This window comes from Lactuca virosa, chromosome 3 (assembly GCF_052849685.1).
Source record: "Lactuca virosa cultivar CGN04683 chromosome 3, Lactuca_virosa_CGN04683_v6, whole genome shotgun sequence".
NCBI classification, from domain to species: domain Eukaryota; kingdom Viridiplantae; phylum Streptophyta; class Magnoliopsida; order Asterales; family Asteraceae; genus Lactuca; species Lactuca virosa.
In genome coordinates, this window is record NC_136428.1 from 166,894,702 (window position 1) to 166,910,387 (window position 15,686).

Consider the following 15,686-nt stretch of genomic DNA (forward strand, 5'->3'; position numbering starts at 1 on the left):
ATCATAACTCCTAAGCAACAGCTTAAAATTCTGATCACTGAACCATGCGATCGAAATCCATCTTCACGATCAGAATTAGCATATACTTCCTTTAAGTTTCACTTTTTCTTTGATTCTTAAAACATCAACATGTGACCGAGTCACATCATGTAAAAAGAATCTCAGAATAGAAACTTCACAGAGTTAGATAGTGGATTTTATCTGAAGTTGAGTCAAACTTATTGACTTGATCAACCTTATGATCTTTCAGATAAATAGGCAGCTTCGCAATCAATGCCCCTTCCTTTCGCAATAGACGCATATGGACCCTCTGGTAGGAATTTCTCAGACTTAGCCATTCTCTTTACCATTTGGTCAACCAAGTTGACTATGGCCGATCCCTTTCCATTGGGAAGAGAAAGCTTTTACTGGGTATCCAATGTTACCATTGTCAATGTCCATTGAAGGTTTGGGAAGTTGATCTTCTAATCAAATTTGCTTTACTAGTCCTTAAATCATTTCTGATTCAGTAGCACCTAGCAAATAGATAAGATCATTAAGGGTCATGTCATAGTATATTTCAGAGTAGTCCCAAAGGAACTCACTATGTGACTTAGAAAGTGATGGAACATCCAACTCTCTTAAGACTTTGACACCCAACTCTCCCGGCTTGTCAATATGTGACTTTATCTCCAAGAAGTGATCACACATAGGCTTTGCTTACCAATAGGGCTTGAGTGACCTTAAACTTTTCAAGAACTTGTGGGTTAGGGAGAATAATTGGAGGAGGTGGAGGAAGTGAAGTTCCAAGAGATTTGGGAAGATCATAGATGTCTGAGCTAGACATCTTTTGGGAGATATTCAAGATAGTTGATTCAAAGTCCTTAATATAACACCCAATATGATATATTAAGGCTAGGACCCAACACAATGTTTTATACCATGGAAGAAGGATGCCGTAATCCAAGCTATAGAATATTTGAAGGTAGGTGAATGACGATTCACCAATTTCCACCTTCAAAAACGAAATAATTTATTAGGTTTTAATTGGATTTGAAACTCCTAGATTCTTTTGAGATTCATTGAACTATTCAATGGCATGTTTCAATCTCGAGTGTGCCCTTCAGGTTTTGTGACTGGGATGCCGAGGATTACAAAACAAGGTGTGAAGTAACCATGCAAATTACTTGGTACTCTTAAATGTTTATCACCCAACCGATGTCCCGGTAAACCACACACGCTCCACCGGCATATGATAAACTTTAAGAAACCCTTTGCCTACCTTGTTAAATCAAGCTAGTGTGCCGGTAAACCACACGCGCTCCACTAACCGACTTAAGCAAAGTGCAAAGTGTAATTTCATGGGTTAGCACCTTATTCACATTTTCTTAGGTAACTAATATTGGGAATTTATAAAAGATTTAGTTACTTAGTATTTATCATTAATACTTTTAATGAAGGGAGAATTATAGTCCTTGTCGTACCCGTTCGGCTAACGACCCTCCACCAGTCAAGGAAGCGGTGGGTGAGAGTGGACACCCATTAAACTGCCATTTTATAGGCAGTAACCTTATACCCCCCTTATAGACCGGCTTCGAGAATGAGGCCTACTAACGGTAAGACTGACTTGCTCTTATATATATATATATATATATATATATATATATATATATATATATATATATATATATATATATATATATATATATATATATATATATATATATATTATTAACTAATAATATTATAAAGTATAAGGGTTGAATTTTAACTTTTAAAATCCTAAGGGCTTAATTCGGAATTAAAGTATTCATGAAAGAAAACTTTTCAAATTCCAAAACTTGAGGGCAAGTTTTGAACTATTCAAAAACTTTTCAATTCCATAACTTATGTGTTTAAAGTAGTTTTAATTCAACAAACTCTTCAGGTTCCATAACTTGAGGACAAGTTACGGAAGACTTTAAACCATTAAAGAATCTGACTTTTCTTTATTCATAACCTATGGAAATATTTATGAGTTTTATGAAACTTAAATGTGACTTTTCATATAACTTGAGGACAAGTTAAAAAAACACATTTTAGAATCAACTCTTAGATTAATTTGGATTGAAAACACATAATCAATTAACTTTTCTATTAATCTAAGCAACTCATATGAACAAAGATAATTCACATCAAACTTTTCCATGTAATTAGCATAACTTTTAAACTAATACAAAATATGAATCTATTGACAATTACCTTTGAAATTGGATTAGCATGAACATTACCACATCAAAAACAAGTTTATAAGTTGAAAAACAGCTTAGGGTAATGTTCCTAGTCCATTTCTCGCTAAAAAACTCAAAAATATGCTGTTAGAGGGTCCTACTCGTCGAGTGTATGAAGCTACTCGACGAGTAGGATGATTTTCCTCATGGACTCGGCGATTTCATCAGTTGACTCGGCGAGTCCAGTGCCTAGAAAGCCAGAAAATCGATTTTTTCAGCATTTTTCAGCAATTTGCATCAAGTATAATCGAAAACAAGCCTAGGCTCTGATACCACTGTTGGGTTTTGAGCATTCTAACACTCCTAAGTGTACATGCAACCCTAAATACCTTGGATCTACGTTTTCTCTATTATACATGCAAATATGAATATCCAAGGTATTATCCTAACTAGCAAACCGAAAACATTGATACTAGGGTAATAAAATAGATAGAATACATACCTTGTTGTTATTGCTTGACTCCATGTAGCTCGAGAGCCTAGTACCCCAAGTGTGACACCTCAAATGGTTCACACAACATCATATGCACTTGTAAGGACTTAGAGAGAACTGATACTTCATGAAATCGGCTTGCCCTTTTCTTCACACACTTGTGTCCGATTTTTCCCAAGAATATGATCTTTATATAGTGTCACAATTAGGGTAAACCCTAATTGTCATGGCTTTCCATTTCCTTGGATCCATGGGTTCAAATACACGATGGAGCATCCTATGGGTTTTAGCCCAACTTGATAATCCATGGAGTCTTAGCCCACTATACAAGTATGGATGATTTACACAATCAACCCATATATTTAATTAGTCTTCTTTTTGATCACTTAATTAATTCTAGATTAATTCTTGATCAATACTAATTAAATAATCTTATTAATATATTAGAACTTATAATATATTAATAAACCTTAAGTGTTATTTCTCTCATTTTAGTCTATCCAAATGCATGATGCCATGCAACCCAAATGGACCATGCCAAGTCGGGTCAAGTACATACCAATTATAGTTATGGACTTAGACACTAATCCAACACTTTCCATTAAGGAAAGATGTTTTGACATCCATTTGCCATATTTCATAGTCATGAAATGCAACAATGGCTAGCATAACCCTAATAGACTTAATCTTTGATACTGGTGAAAAGGTCTCATCATAATCAACTCCCGGAGTTTGAGAAAAGCCCTTTTCAACCAGTCGCGCCTTATAAGTGTGTATATTACCATCCATGTCGGTCTTCTTCTTGAAGATCCATTTGCACCCGACTGTCTTGCGACCTGGTACATTGTCAACCAAGTTCCAAACTTGATTGTCATACATGGACTGTATCTCGCTGTCCATAGCCTCTTTCCATTTAGCAGCCTCAGGGCCTGCCATGGCTTCCGTGTAGCTGTTAAGTTCATCTAGACTTACCAGTGTACTATCACTGATAAGCGTATCCCTTCCGCCGTAATATGGAAACCATAGTAATGCCCAGGTGCATTCCTAATGTGACAACCCGAAAAAAAAATTAATTAATTTTTGCCTGGTAAAACTCAGCCAGTCAGCTCAGCTGAGTGTCAAACTCATTCCTGCTATCATTTACCCTTGTTTAGAGTCCATTTAAAGGTCCAAAGGTTAGTACATTCAAGCATTGAACATAGAAAAAGATCGCGTGCGCTTTTAGCATCAAAACTGGGCCTTACACTCCAACACAAGGAGTGTACGGCCGCACACATGGGTGTGCGGCCGCACACCCCTATCCTGGCAGCACACACTCTTGTATAAGGTTAGAACTCAGCCTCCTTTAATCCCTTTTCACCCTCTAAGGCTTAGAACTCGATTTCTCTCTCAACTATCATCCGATTTTCAGCCTAGATCTTCAAGAATGTAAGTGTTCTTCACTTAAATTGTTGTTAATCCTTCCAAACTAGTAACACTCTTTGATTTCATCCATTTGAAATCGTGATTTGGCTAGATCTTCAAATCTTCATCCCGTTTCACCAAGAACACCAAGAACACACACTTGTTCTTGGCGATTTTGGACCTTCCCGAGCTTCCGGATCGTAAGTACTCTTTCGTTAAGCTTAGAACTTGGTAAGAACACTTGTTTAAAGCCTTAAAACTGCCCAGAACTCAACAGCATATGGTGTGTGCGGCCGCACACACAGTGGTGGCCGTACACCCCTCAAAACCCCTCAAATCACCCTTCAAACACCCCTAAAGGCTTCCATATTGTAAGGACCATTCCCAAAGCTTGTTACAACTAGTTATGAGCCTTAGAAAACGTCCAAAACATGTTCATCAAGGAGTGTGCGGCCGCACACACTCATGTGACCGCACACCCCTTTGTTTGGTGCTTTAGGGCTTCCAAAGTGCCTTTCTAGCTTCAACACTTGATGAGCATCAGCCCTACAAGCCTCCCCACCATTTGGAAAACGTTTTGAGCACACTTTACCATGAGTGTGCGGCCGCACACTCCCCTGGCCGCACACCCATGGCCGCACACTCCCATGGCCGTACACTCCCTTAAGTGGCCACACACTCCCTTAATTTGAATCACATGTGATTCCAACACTTGGCCAAGGTGTTTCCTGGTCCCGTGAGGTGTTTTCTTGCATTTCGTTTCTTCTAAACCCTATATTTACGTCAATATATGCTATTATATGTCATTTAGGACTCGTTAAGTCTCGGGACTTCATTCGGGGAACTTATCATTCGTACACGCATACCCGTTTGAATCACCCACATCAGGTGAGTTCATACCCCGTAATGAATCTTCTAACTGTTTTAACTGTTTTAAGGCGGGGAATACAAGTTGAACACAATGATAATTGTGTAAATGTTTGTTATAAACATCTTTCAAAATGTTACTTATGTCATTTATAAGTCGTCAAACCATTTCAAAACTCTTTTAAAGTTATGTTACTTTCTACTTATACAAAACTTTGTTTTTAAAGTACAAACATAATTTAGTAAATAAACGAGTCTTTCCAGTAACAGTCCAAGTAGAACATTAGTAAGCTATAATAGGTATAGTTTAGGAGAATGCTATTCATTACTTCTAGTACAATGAAGCACATAAAGAGTCAGTTCTTACATGAATCAAACAATACCATACAGAACATAAAGTGAAGATAATCAAACAATACCATACAGAGAGAACGTACAATATACAGTACAAAACAAACAAGTTAGGTTGCTATAGCATGAGAACACACATACAGGATCTAATTATACCAATGAATCACTAACTCATTGTTTTAAACAAAAGGTGATAGTTATATTGGGTATACATGATCATATACTTTAATGTGAATTACATGGCTTGCAAGAATTTGCAGAGCTCGTGTTTAGTTTCCCCTAATCTCCTGACAGGGAGAGCGTATAGTAAGGGTTCTAGCCTTCACATTATAACCGTAATAAAACAAATATGTTTTTAGGTTATTAGTACATCCGCATGTCATTATAAACGACAACTGTGTACTTACACTTCCCTTTCTTTCATAAAGTGACGGTACCACTTGAAAGTCCAATTCAAACTATTTTCGAGTCAAGATAGTTATAAACTAGGGAAAATATACATTCTTACAAACGACAAACGGAACAGTCAAGTCTAGCACATAATAGAAGATGCCTTGGTAGAAGGATACGATTAAAAGATAGGACCATAATGCTAGCCTTATGATTCCTTAATGTATACATCACAGAATATATATATATATATATATATATATATATATATATATATATATATATATATATATATATATACTAATAGGGTCCGACAGGTAATAGGATGTGTGCTCTCCGCTTCATTTCCTGTTCCTTGTTTGGTTGTGGGCTTGGAACGAATTCACCCAATTTATTTTCTATCCGATTCTATATATATGTATGCTTAGTATACATTAAGTCACCATAAGGGTACCAGGTATGGGTGAGGTTATAGGACACAGAGTCAAAGCACAGTCTTTCTAGTACAAAACATACTTTCAGTACTTTTGGTATACAAAACTAGAAACTTCCCAGTAAAGGGTTTAATCCATTTTATTAAACCAGTACAATTTAAAAGACCTTAGATGAGTAACTCTATAATACCTTAGTTTATACATCATGTTTATATATAAAACTATTACCCAGTAGGTAGTTGGATGTGTGCTCTCCGCCTTACTTCCTGTTCCTTGTTTGGTTGTGGGCTTAGGGCAGATTCGCTCAATTAACTTTCTATCCGATATTAGATTATATATAGCAGTATAAACTAAGCTATTATAAAAGTAGTCACTGTGGTCACTATTTTACTATAATAAATAAGGGTTTTCTTAAAGAACTTCTTCATTAGATATAAAGGAAACATTACAATTAACTCCATGAGTAACAAGTGATTACACCAGGGTTATATATGACGATGATCTAACAACCAATGGAATGTGTGCTATCCGCCTTAATTTATGTTCCTCGTTTGGTTGTGAGCTTGAGGCAGATGCGCACAATCGATTGTTTGTTTACTCTGAGTCTTATATAACTTGTACCCACTTAGTACCCATAGAATGGGTTGTAGTGTCATTTTACTTAAACTTCCATCAAAGTAGGAAATATATGATTTTCTAGAGGAACAGGCGAACTTTTCAAAACAGAACTTACAACTTACACCATTTTTACATATACATTTTCAACAACACCTTACAACTTACTCACATCACTAAAATCTTATGAAATCACCAGCTTAATTGCTGATCAACTCTTTCAAATAACTTGTATTCTCATGAGACTATTAGACAGGTGCTCGTGCTGGGGATTCAGAAGATGGAGCTTTATAGCTTCAAGTCTTGTTTTGTTATTTGTGTATGAATTCTATGTTTTGTGAACACACACATTGTAAACACTTGCTTTCGAAATGAAATGGTTGTTCATTACTTGCTTACCATATACATATCTCGTGATACTAAACATGACGTCCTCCACCCCTGAACGATTCTGCCGTTCCGGTTTTGGGGTGTGACACGTAACTCTCGTGGAACGCCTCAGAGGTATGGGCTCATCAGTAGGATCAATAGGAGTTACCTCCTCAGTTTGATTGCTCGGGTTTGAGGTTCCTTCACCACTTGACTCTTGAATTTCTTCAAGGTCATTTTTCCTCCCACTGTTTCCTTGGCTTATGAACTCTCTCTCACGAAAGACTCCTCTCCTTGCTACAAAGACCACATTATTATTGGGTCTGTAGAAGAGGTAACCAAAGGATCTCTGTGGGTAGCCGATGAAAATACACCTCTCACTTCGAGGTTCGAGCTTTTCGTGAGTATCGCGCCTCACGACAGCCTCACAACCCCAAATCTTGATGTAATCTAGACTGGGAACCTTTCCTGTCCACATCTCATGAGGTGTTTTGGCAAACTTTTTAGTGGGTACTAGATTTAGGATATGGGCGGCAGTCTCTAAGGCATACCCCCAGAATGAGATTAATAACGTAGCTTGACTCATCATGGAACGAACCATATCCAACAAGGTTCGATTGCGCCTCTCAGCCACACCATTCAGTTGTGGTGTCCTAGGAGGTGTCAATTGTGAGACAATCCAACATTCCTTAAGATAGTCAAGGAACTCGATACAAATATACTCTCCTCCCCGATCAGATCGGAGCATCTTGATGTTCCTGCCCAGTTGATTCTCCACTTCCTACTTAAACTCTTTGAATTTTTCAAAGGTTTCTGACTTATGTTTGATTAAGTAGATATATCCATATCTACTATAATCATCAGTAAAAGTCACATAATAGCAATTAGCATTTCTTGTAGCGGTTTTGAAGGGTCCACACACATCAGTGTGTATGAGGTCCAACAAACCCTCACCCCTCTCACAAGTACCAGTGAAGGGTGACTTGGTCATTTTTTCAAGTAAACAAGACTCGCAACTATCATCCGACTTTAAGTCAAATGATTCCAAAACTCCAGCCTTTTGGAGTTGGCCCATGTGCTTCTTGTTTACATGTCCAAGACGACAATGCCATAAGTATGCTTTGTCTAAATTATTCGAAGAATCAATACACAACACATTATTTCATAGATTATCTTCAACATTCACAGCTTCATATACACCATCACAAGGTAATGCTTTAAAGTAAAATACATCATTGTAATAAACATTAATAGCAACATTATCATTATCAAATGAAAAAGTAAACCTTTGTTTGTACAAGCCATCAAAGGAAATAATATTTCTCACCATTTCAGACAAGTAAGAACATTTATTCAAATCTAACATTAACCCATTATTAAGCAATAAAGAATAAACTCCTATCTTGGTAACAGGTGATGCCTTCCTATTCCCCATGATTAAGTTTATCTTCCCATGCTCCACTTTCTCACTTCTTCTTAGGCCCTTCAAATCAGTTCAAATGTGAATATCACAACCTGTATCAAGCACCCAAGAGTTAGAATTCAATGAGTTATTAGACAATATAGTGTAAATACCTGCATGGGTGGGTTTAACTTTCCCATCCTTTACTAACTGCAAGTATTTGGGGCAGCTTCGCTTCCAGTGCCCCTTTTCCTGGAAGTAGAAGCATTGTGCTTCCTTTGGGTTTGAATAAGGAGGAATGGAACCTTTCTTGGTTCCACTTGAAGAGGATCCATCAAGAGACTTTCCCTTGGTACCCTTAGAAGGGGTCTTCCACTTTTACCCTTTGCTTGCCCAATTGCCAGGACAGGAGTAGTAGTAGAAGTAGGTGTAACATCTGATTTACTTTTAAGACCACTTTCAGCGGTCCTTAAAACTCCTTGAAGATTACTCAGTGTGACTTCCTCCTTGTTCAATCGCCGTGTCCTGAGGGAAGTCCACATTAAAATACAATAATCGGTCCACGAACCTTTGCATTTTCTGCAAGTGACCGGTGAGGGATTCTCCCTCCTTCATCCTAGATGTTATCATGGAGGAAATGATTTCATACCTTTCTTGACGAGCACTCTGATGGTACCTATCCATCAGATCCTGGTGCATCTCAAAAGGGTAGAAATCTTCATAGGATTCATGGAGTTTTGTTGTCATTGTGGCCAACATGCTGCAAGACACCTTAGTGGCATCTTTCTCATGGGTAGTGTACTCAACAATCTCCTCAGGAGTAGCAGTTGATTCATTGATAACCTTTAGCTCCTTATCGAGGACATACTCTTTGCCCACATAGCGAGTAATCATTCTGATGTTCGTAATCCATTCATTGAAATTGGAACCATCAAAAGTGACTTTCCCACACAAGTTCATTAAGGAAAAGGAGCATGTAGGGATTGAGCTAGTATCAATGTTGGAAGACATCTGAAAGAAAGAAAGACAAGTTTTATTAGATAAAGAGTCCTTAATAAGTTACCCAAAATGAAATATTAAGGCTAGGACCCAACAAACTATTTATAGTTGGAAGAGGGATGTCATAATCCAAGCTATAAATTATTTGAAGGTAGGTAAATGACGATTTACCAATTTCCACCACATGAACGAAATAGATTATTAAGTTTTATTGAATTTGAAATTCCTAGATCTTTTGAGATACATTGAACTTTCAATGGCATGTTGGAATCTCGATTATGCCCTCTCAAGTTTGTGACTGGGATGTCGAGGATCACAAACAAGGTGTGAATAACCATGCAAATTGACTTGGTACCCTTAACTTTTATCACCTAATCGATGTGTCCGTTAACCACACGCGCTCCACCGATCTATGATAAAATTAAGTTACCCTTTGTCACTCTTACTAGTCCTTGTTAGTGTACCGGTTAACCACACGCGCTCCACTAACGAATTGGTAAGGTACAAAGTGTAATTTCATGAGTTAGGACTATTTCACATTTTTCCTAAAGTAACTAAGATTGGGAATTATTAAGGTATAGTTACTTTATAATTTCATTATACTTTTAATGAGCATTAAGGTCCTATCCTACCCGTTCGGCTAACGACCCTCCACCAGTCAAGGAAGCGGTGTTGAGAGTGGACACCCATTAAGCTGCCATTTTATAGGTAACAACCTTATACCCCCTTATAGACCAGCTTCGTGAATGAGGCCTACTAACGGTAACACTGACTTATTCTTATACATATCTATATATTTAAACTTTTAATATAATAATAGTATAAGGGTTGAATTTTAAAATTTTAAAACTCTAAGGTTTACTTTGGAAATTAAAGTATTAGGGTGTAATACTTTACAAATTCCAAAACTTGAGGGCAAGTATTGAAACTATTCAAGACTTTTCATTTCATAACTTATGAGTTAAATGGTTTATTAAAATGAGAGACTTTTCATTTTATGTAACCTATGTGTTTCATAATGGACTTTAAAAGAGTGACTTTTGGCAATCCATAACTTGAGGACAAATTATGGATTGCATTAAAATACATAATGATCAAGAATTAAACTAACAAGCAAGTTACAAATAATTCCTATGATCTTCTAAACTCATAAGTTCATGAACATGTATATCAACAATTTCAAGAATCATAAATAATCCATATAAAACTTCAAATTTTGATAATAACCATTGAAAATGGATTAGAATAATCATTACCACATCAAAAACAGGTTTTAAGGTTTAAAAAATAGTTTAGGGTAATGATGCTCGTCCAATATCCAGCAAAACCCTGAAATTCTGCATACAGGGGCATCACCACGTCGTGGTAAAGACTGCCACGTCCTGGTGAGCAGTCAGATGCAAAAAATGCAGAATTTCAACTTTGGAAAAAACATGTAGCATCAAGTATCAAGCAAACAAGCCTAGGCTCTGATACCACTGATGGGTTTTGAGCATTCTAACACTCCTAAGGTGTACATGCAACCCTATAAACCTTGGATCTATGTTTTACTAAGATAAATGCAAATTTGATTTCCAAGGTTCATAACCTATCTAGCATAGCATGGGTAACTTTTAAACATAAATGCTAGTTGTAGAACATACCTTATGTTGTTTGGATTCCTTGAAAACCTTGTGAGCCTTGCACCTCAAGTGTGATGCCTCAAATGTCTCACACAACACCACAATACTTGGAATAACCTTGAGAAAAGTTCACTAACACCTCAAAATCGACTAGCCCTCTTCCTTCTTGTACAAGTCCCGATTTTGCTAGTCTAGGGGTCTTTATATAGTTGTGGCACAAGTAGTGTTACACCATGTAAACCCTAATTGTCATGGCTTTCCATATTCCATGATCCATGGGTTTGTAACCTCCATGGACTATCCATGGAGCACCTTATGGGTTTTAGCCCAATCCATACAAACCATGGATCATTAGCCCACTATACAAAAATAGATGATTTACACAATCAACCCCATATATTTAATTAGTCTCTCTTTGATCACTTAATTAATTCCAAATTAATTATTTGATCAATACTAACTAAATAATATTATTAATATATTAGAACTTATAATATATTTATAATCCTTAAGTGTCCTTTCTCTCATTTAGTCTATCCAAGTGTTGCAATGCCATGCAACCCAAATGGACCATTCCGGGTCGGGTCAAGTACATACCAGATATAGTTATGGACTTAGACACTATATCCAACAATAATTTCTATCATTCTTTTTCTTTTGTAATTTGCGCTAAATAGCAACGAACTTTATTTTTTCTTTTATGATTTGTTTAAATAGTAATGAACTCTATTAATTTTATGTGACTTGGATTATATGAAAGAAATACCAATGTACTTTAATATATTTTTTTTGTAATAGCATATTACTTTCTTCCTATTATTACATTGTACTTTGGAAAGTATCCCAAAATAACGTTTTCATCCGAATACAAAGCTAAGATTTTAAAAATTAGAATTAGTTTTTATAATTTAGGAATTGTGTAGTACACGAGTTTAAACCTAATTATGTAATATGGTGCACGCATACATTATGCTTTGGAAGCTTTTTACGTCAAATGACCATGCCAAGATTTTAAGTATCCGACAACGTATCGTAGGGACACCAAATGCTCGTTCCAAATTCTTCCTAGTTGTTTCTTGGGTTGTCATATAATTTAATATTTTTTTATTCATTTGGACATGTTGTAACATCCAAAAAAAATCAAGGTAAAATTTTCATTTTTCAAAACCAACCCACAAACCATAAATGTTTACAAAACTTAGTTTCCAAAAGTCAAAATCAGAAATCAGAGTATCCCAAAATCGAATCTAATAAAAAACTGAACGATGTGCACGATCAAGCCTTCGCCTTCCCCCGCTCATCTGAACACCTAAAACATAAAACTTAAACTGTAAGGAAAATCTTACTGATTTCCCACAAAGTACCACACACAACCAAAAAAATGTATATAATGCATGTTGGGCCCACAGTCTCCCGATTGAATTACCTTGGCCCACAACCTCTTGGTTAGATTGCTACTCTGGCCCACAATCTCCAGATTTCATTGCCACTGGCCCACAATCTCCGGATTGGATTGCCACTGGGTTTGTTGGCTGACAACACAAAGCAGCACAGCCTTAACCCACCCATACTATGTCGATATATGTACCAAATAAGCATATACGTAGTGAATACAGGTAATCATACAATCTACGAATCTAACATATAATCATCATAGCATAACCCTATATACCATGATACGTAACCTAGTGGGCCAACATTGGTGCCTTCGACCGACGAGTATAGTACGAAGAAACTCACCTCACAGCCCAAAATGTAGTTGAACAGATTATAGCTCCAACTGCTGACTCTATCATTACCTATACAATAAACAGTGACCTAAACTCAATTTGCCACCCAAAATACTCAAAATGACCTAAAGTCAAACATGGTCAAAGTCAACGGTCAATGTTCAACGTTAAAGTCAACTCCACAAATCACCAAAACAGATAGTTGTAGCCCAACTGCCATGTTGTGGCAGCCTAGGCATGTCGTAGGCACCAGACTCCCGACAACCTAATGGATTAAGTCGATTTCTTTGAACCTAAGGGCTCTAAAGCCTAGATCTAGTCCATTATAAGGTCTAAGTGGATAAAGTTTCCAAATTTATCCCTTTAGAACCTACAAGAGATAGAGATCTGATTTCCAGATCGAAATAGGACAAAAACATAACTTGGCTTAACCCATTAAACACTTTCTCTTGAAGACTACTAGATCCCTATTACATAAACGTTTCTAGCATCAAATAACAACATAAAAATCCTTACTTTCTAGATATGCATGTTCAATGCATGTCTTGGAGTCTAGTATGTCAAAATGGGGGGTGGCCAAATCTCCCATGCATGATGCTAAAGCTTAACATTACTCCAGATCCAAAGCATCAAAGTCCCAAAATGGCCTGGAGATTCATAAAGTTGCAACCTGTAGATTCATAAAGTTGCAAACTTGATGAGATCTCACCACCCTATAATCAAGGACATGAAGATTTAGGGACACAATTCAAGATCTAACCACCTATCATGATAAAAATTGGGTTTTCGACACTTACAAGGGTCCAGAAGATTTGCTACAACAAAGGATGATGGATTTCTTGCAGATTCTAAGCACACTTCTTCTTCTTCTTCATATCTTCAATGGCTTCAAAAATCACCAAAATAAGATTCAAACAGAGGAGTAGGGGAGAATGATTTTCAAAATCTCATGGAGGCTAATAGAGGATAAGGGTAAGCAAACCCTAGCCTAATCATTCCTTTAAATAGGGAGCAAAACCCAAAAATAGGGGTTTTTCATTCGCCAGCTCCCACGTTGTGGCCATATATTGCCATACCGTAGCGCCTTAAATGGATCTGCGCTTTTTCTTGAAACGCGACGTCGTGGGGCCTTCCCACGCTATCACAACCTAAAATATTGTAAATTTAATTACCTCTGGATCCGAATGTTACACATGTGAACAATTTGAAACATATAGATAACTAGGGATATATTTCAATAGTACGACAGTCCCCACGAGTATATGGTACTCTATTTGCTTGAAACGACATGGCGTGCGCCTTTCCTTGATGTTGTTTATACTGACGGTTGGTAAAGAATATTAATTTAGTCATTTGAACCTATAGGACCAAAGAATCCATGTCATATCCAAAGATCATAGGACGCGATTGCTTCTAAAATTATTGTTATTTCTTGATGATTACCTTGCATGTATGGACTATGTAATGCATTAGGCATACTACTCACACCCAATGCACACAATCATTTATAGCGTGTATGTATATTTTTATAAATAGTTTATGAAGCAAGCACAAAATTATAAGCATAATAAAAAAAGGTAACTATGACAATTAAGGATAATCATTTAATTTGGCATTCAAAATTATTAATTTAGTAGACTTCAAATGTATTTTATAATATTTAGTAAAGGACAATGACAATTCTCAAGTCGATGCAAATATAGAGCCATTTTGAGGCTTGTGTAAAATAAGACTTTCAGGAAAGGAAACCCTTAATGTTAGGATGCAAAGTTCTCCTTGGGTGTGGCTTACCCTCTTGTTTGTGTAAATGGGTTGAGTCTTTCCTGTAATTAGGAAGTGAGTGACTCCCATTATGTAAGACCCATTTTGCGAGTATTAGTTTTGTAAGAGAAAGAACAAACCCAGCAATCCCAACTGATAAGGAATTGACGGTGAACTTTGTTCAAGATTCTAATGAAACATTGTTTCTGTACCACATTTTGTAACACCAGCAAAATTAGGTCAAAAATAAATTTGTTCAGTAACCATAATTGAGTATACTAAGTGGTAGATATCGTAACTAGATTTCCAAAAATATAAAGAACACTAAAATCCGAGTTATAACGAAGAAGTTATGACTGATCGAAGATACGCGACAATACCGGTAAAACAGTGTTAAGCATAAAACCAGAAATTTCAATAAAATACTTTTCAACCTTAGGTGACTAAATGAAAGTCGTAGATATGCCAAAACCGTGAACATACATAAAAAGAACGCCCAAATCCGACTTCATATGAGGAAGTTATGATTTTTCGAAGTTTTGGACATAGGAGTAGACAGCTAAAAACTCGAAATCGAGATCGAGCGACTTTTTGCCAACATGACCTAAACAAGAATCAAAGATCTCATCAATGGTATTACAACGGTAAAAAGTCTGACGAAAACGGACATCGGACGAAGAAGTTATGGATTTCTAACAGAGTTTTCCTGTCCCGGCCTACTAAAAATAAAATATTAATAATATATTAAAAATAAAGTCAAAATTAGCCAACGGAGTCTAAACGAGAGTTGTAGAGCATAATCTGACCTACGCGTGGATATAAAGAACGTTGAAAACGGAGTTCGTATGCGAAAGTTATGAATTTCTGAAGTTCGGGCGCGAAACCCCAAAATTGTCTGTGTTCACGACGTGAAAACAGTGTTCACGACGTGAACTGACTTCTGACACCTTCTGGAGCCTGACAGACGCAAGTTGCAATGACGCACCTGAGGACGACTGAACTCACGACGTGAATATTTGAGATTCACAACGTGAACCCAGAAAATTCACCCTATAAATAA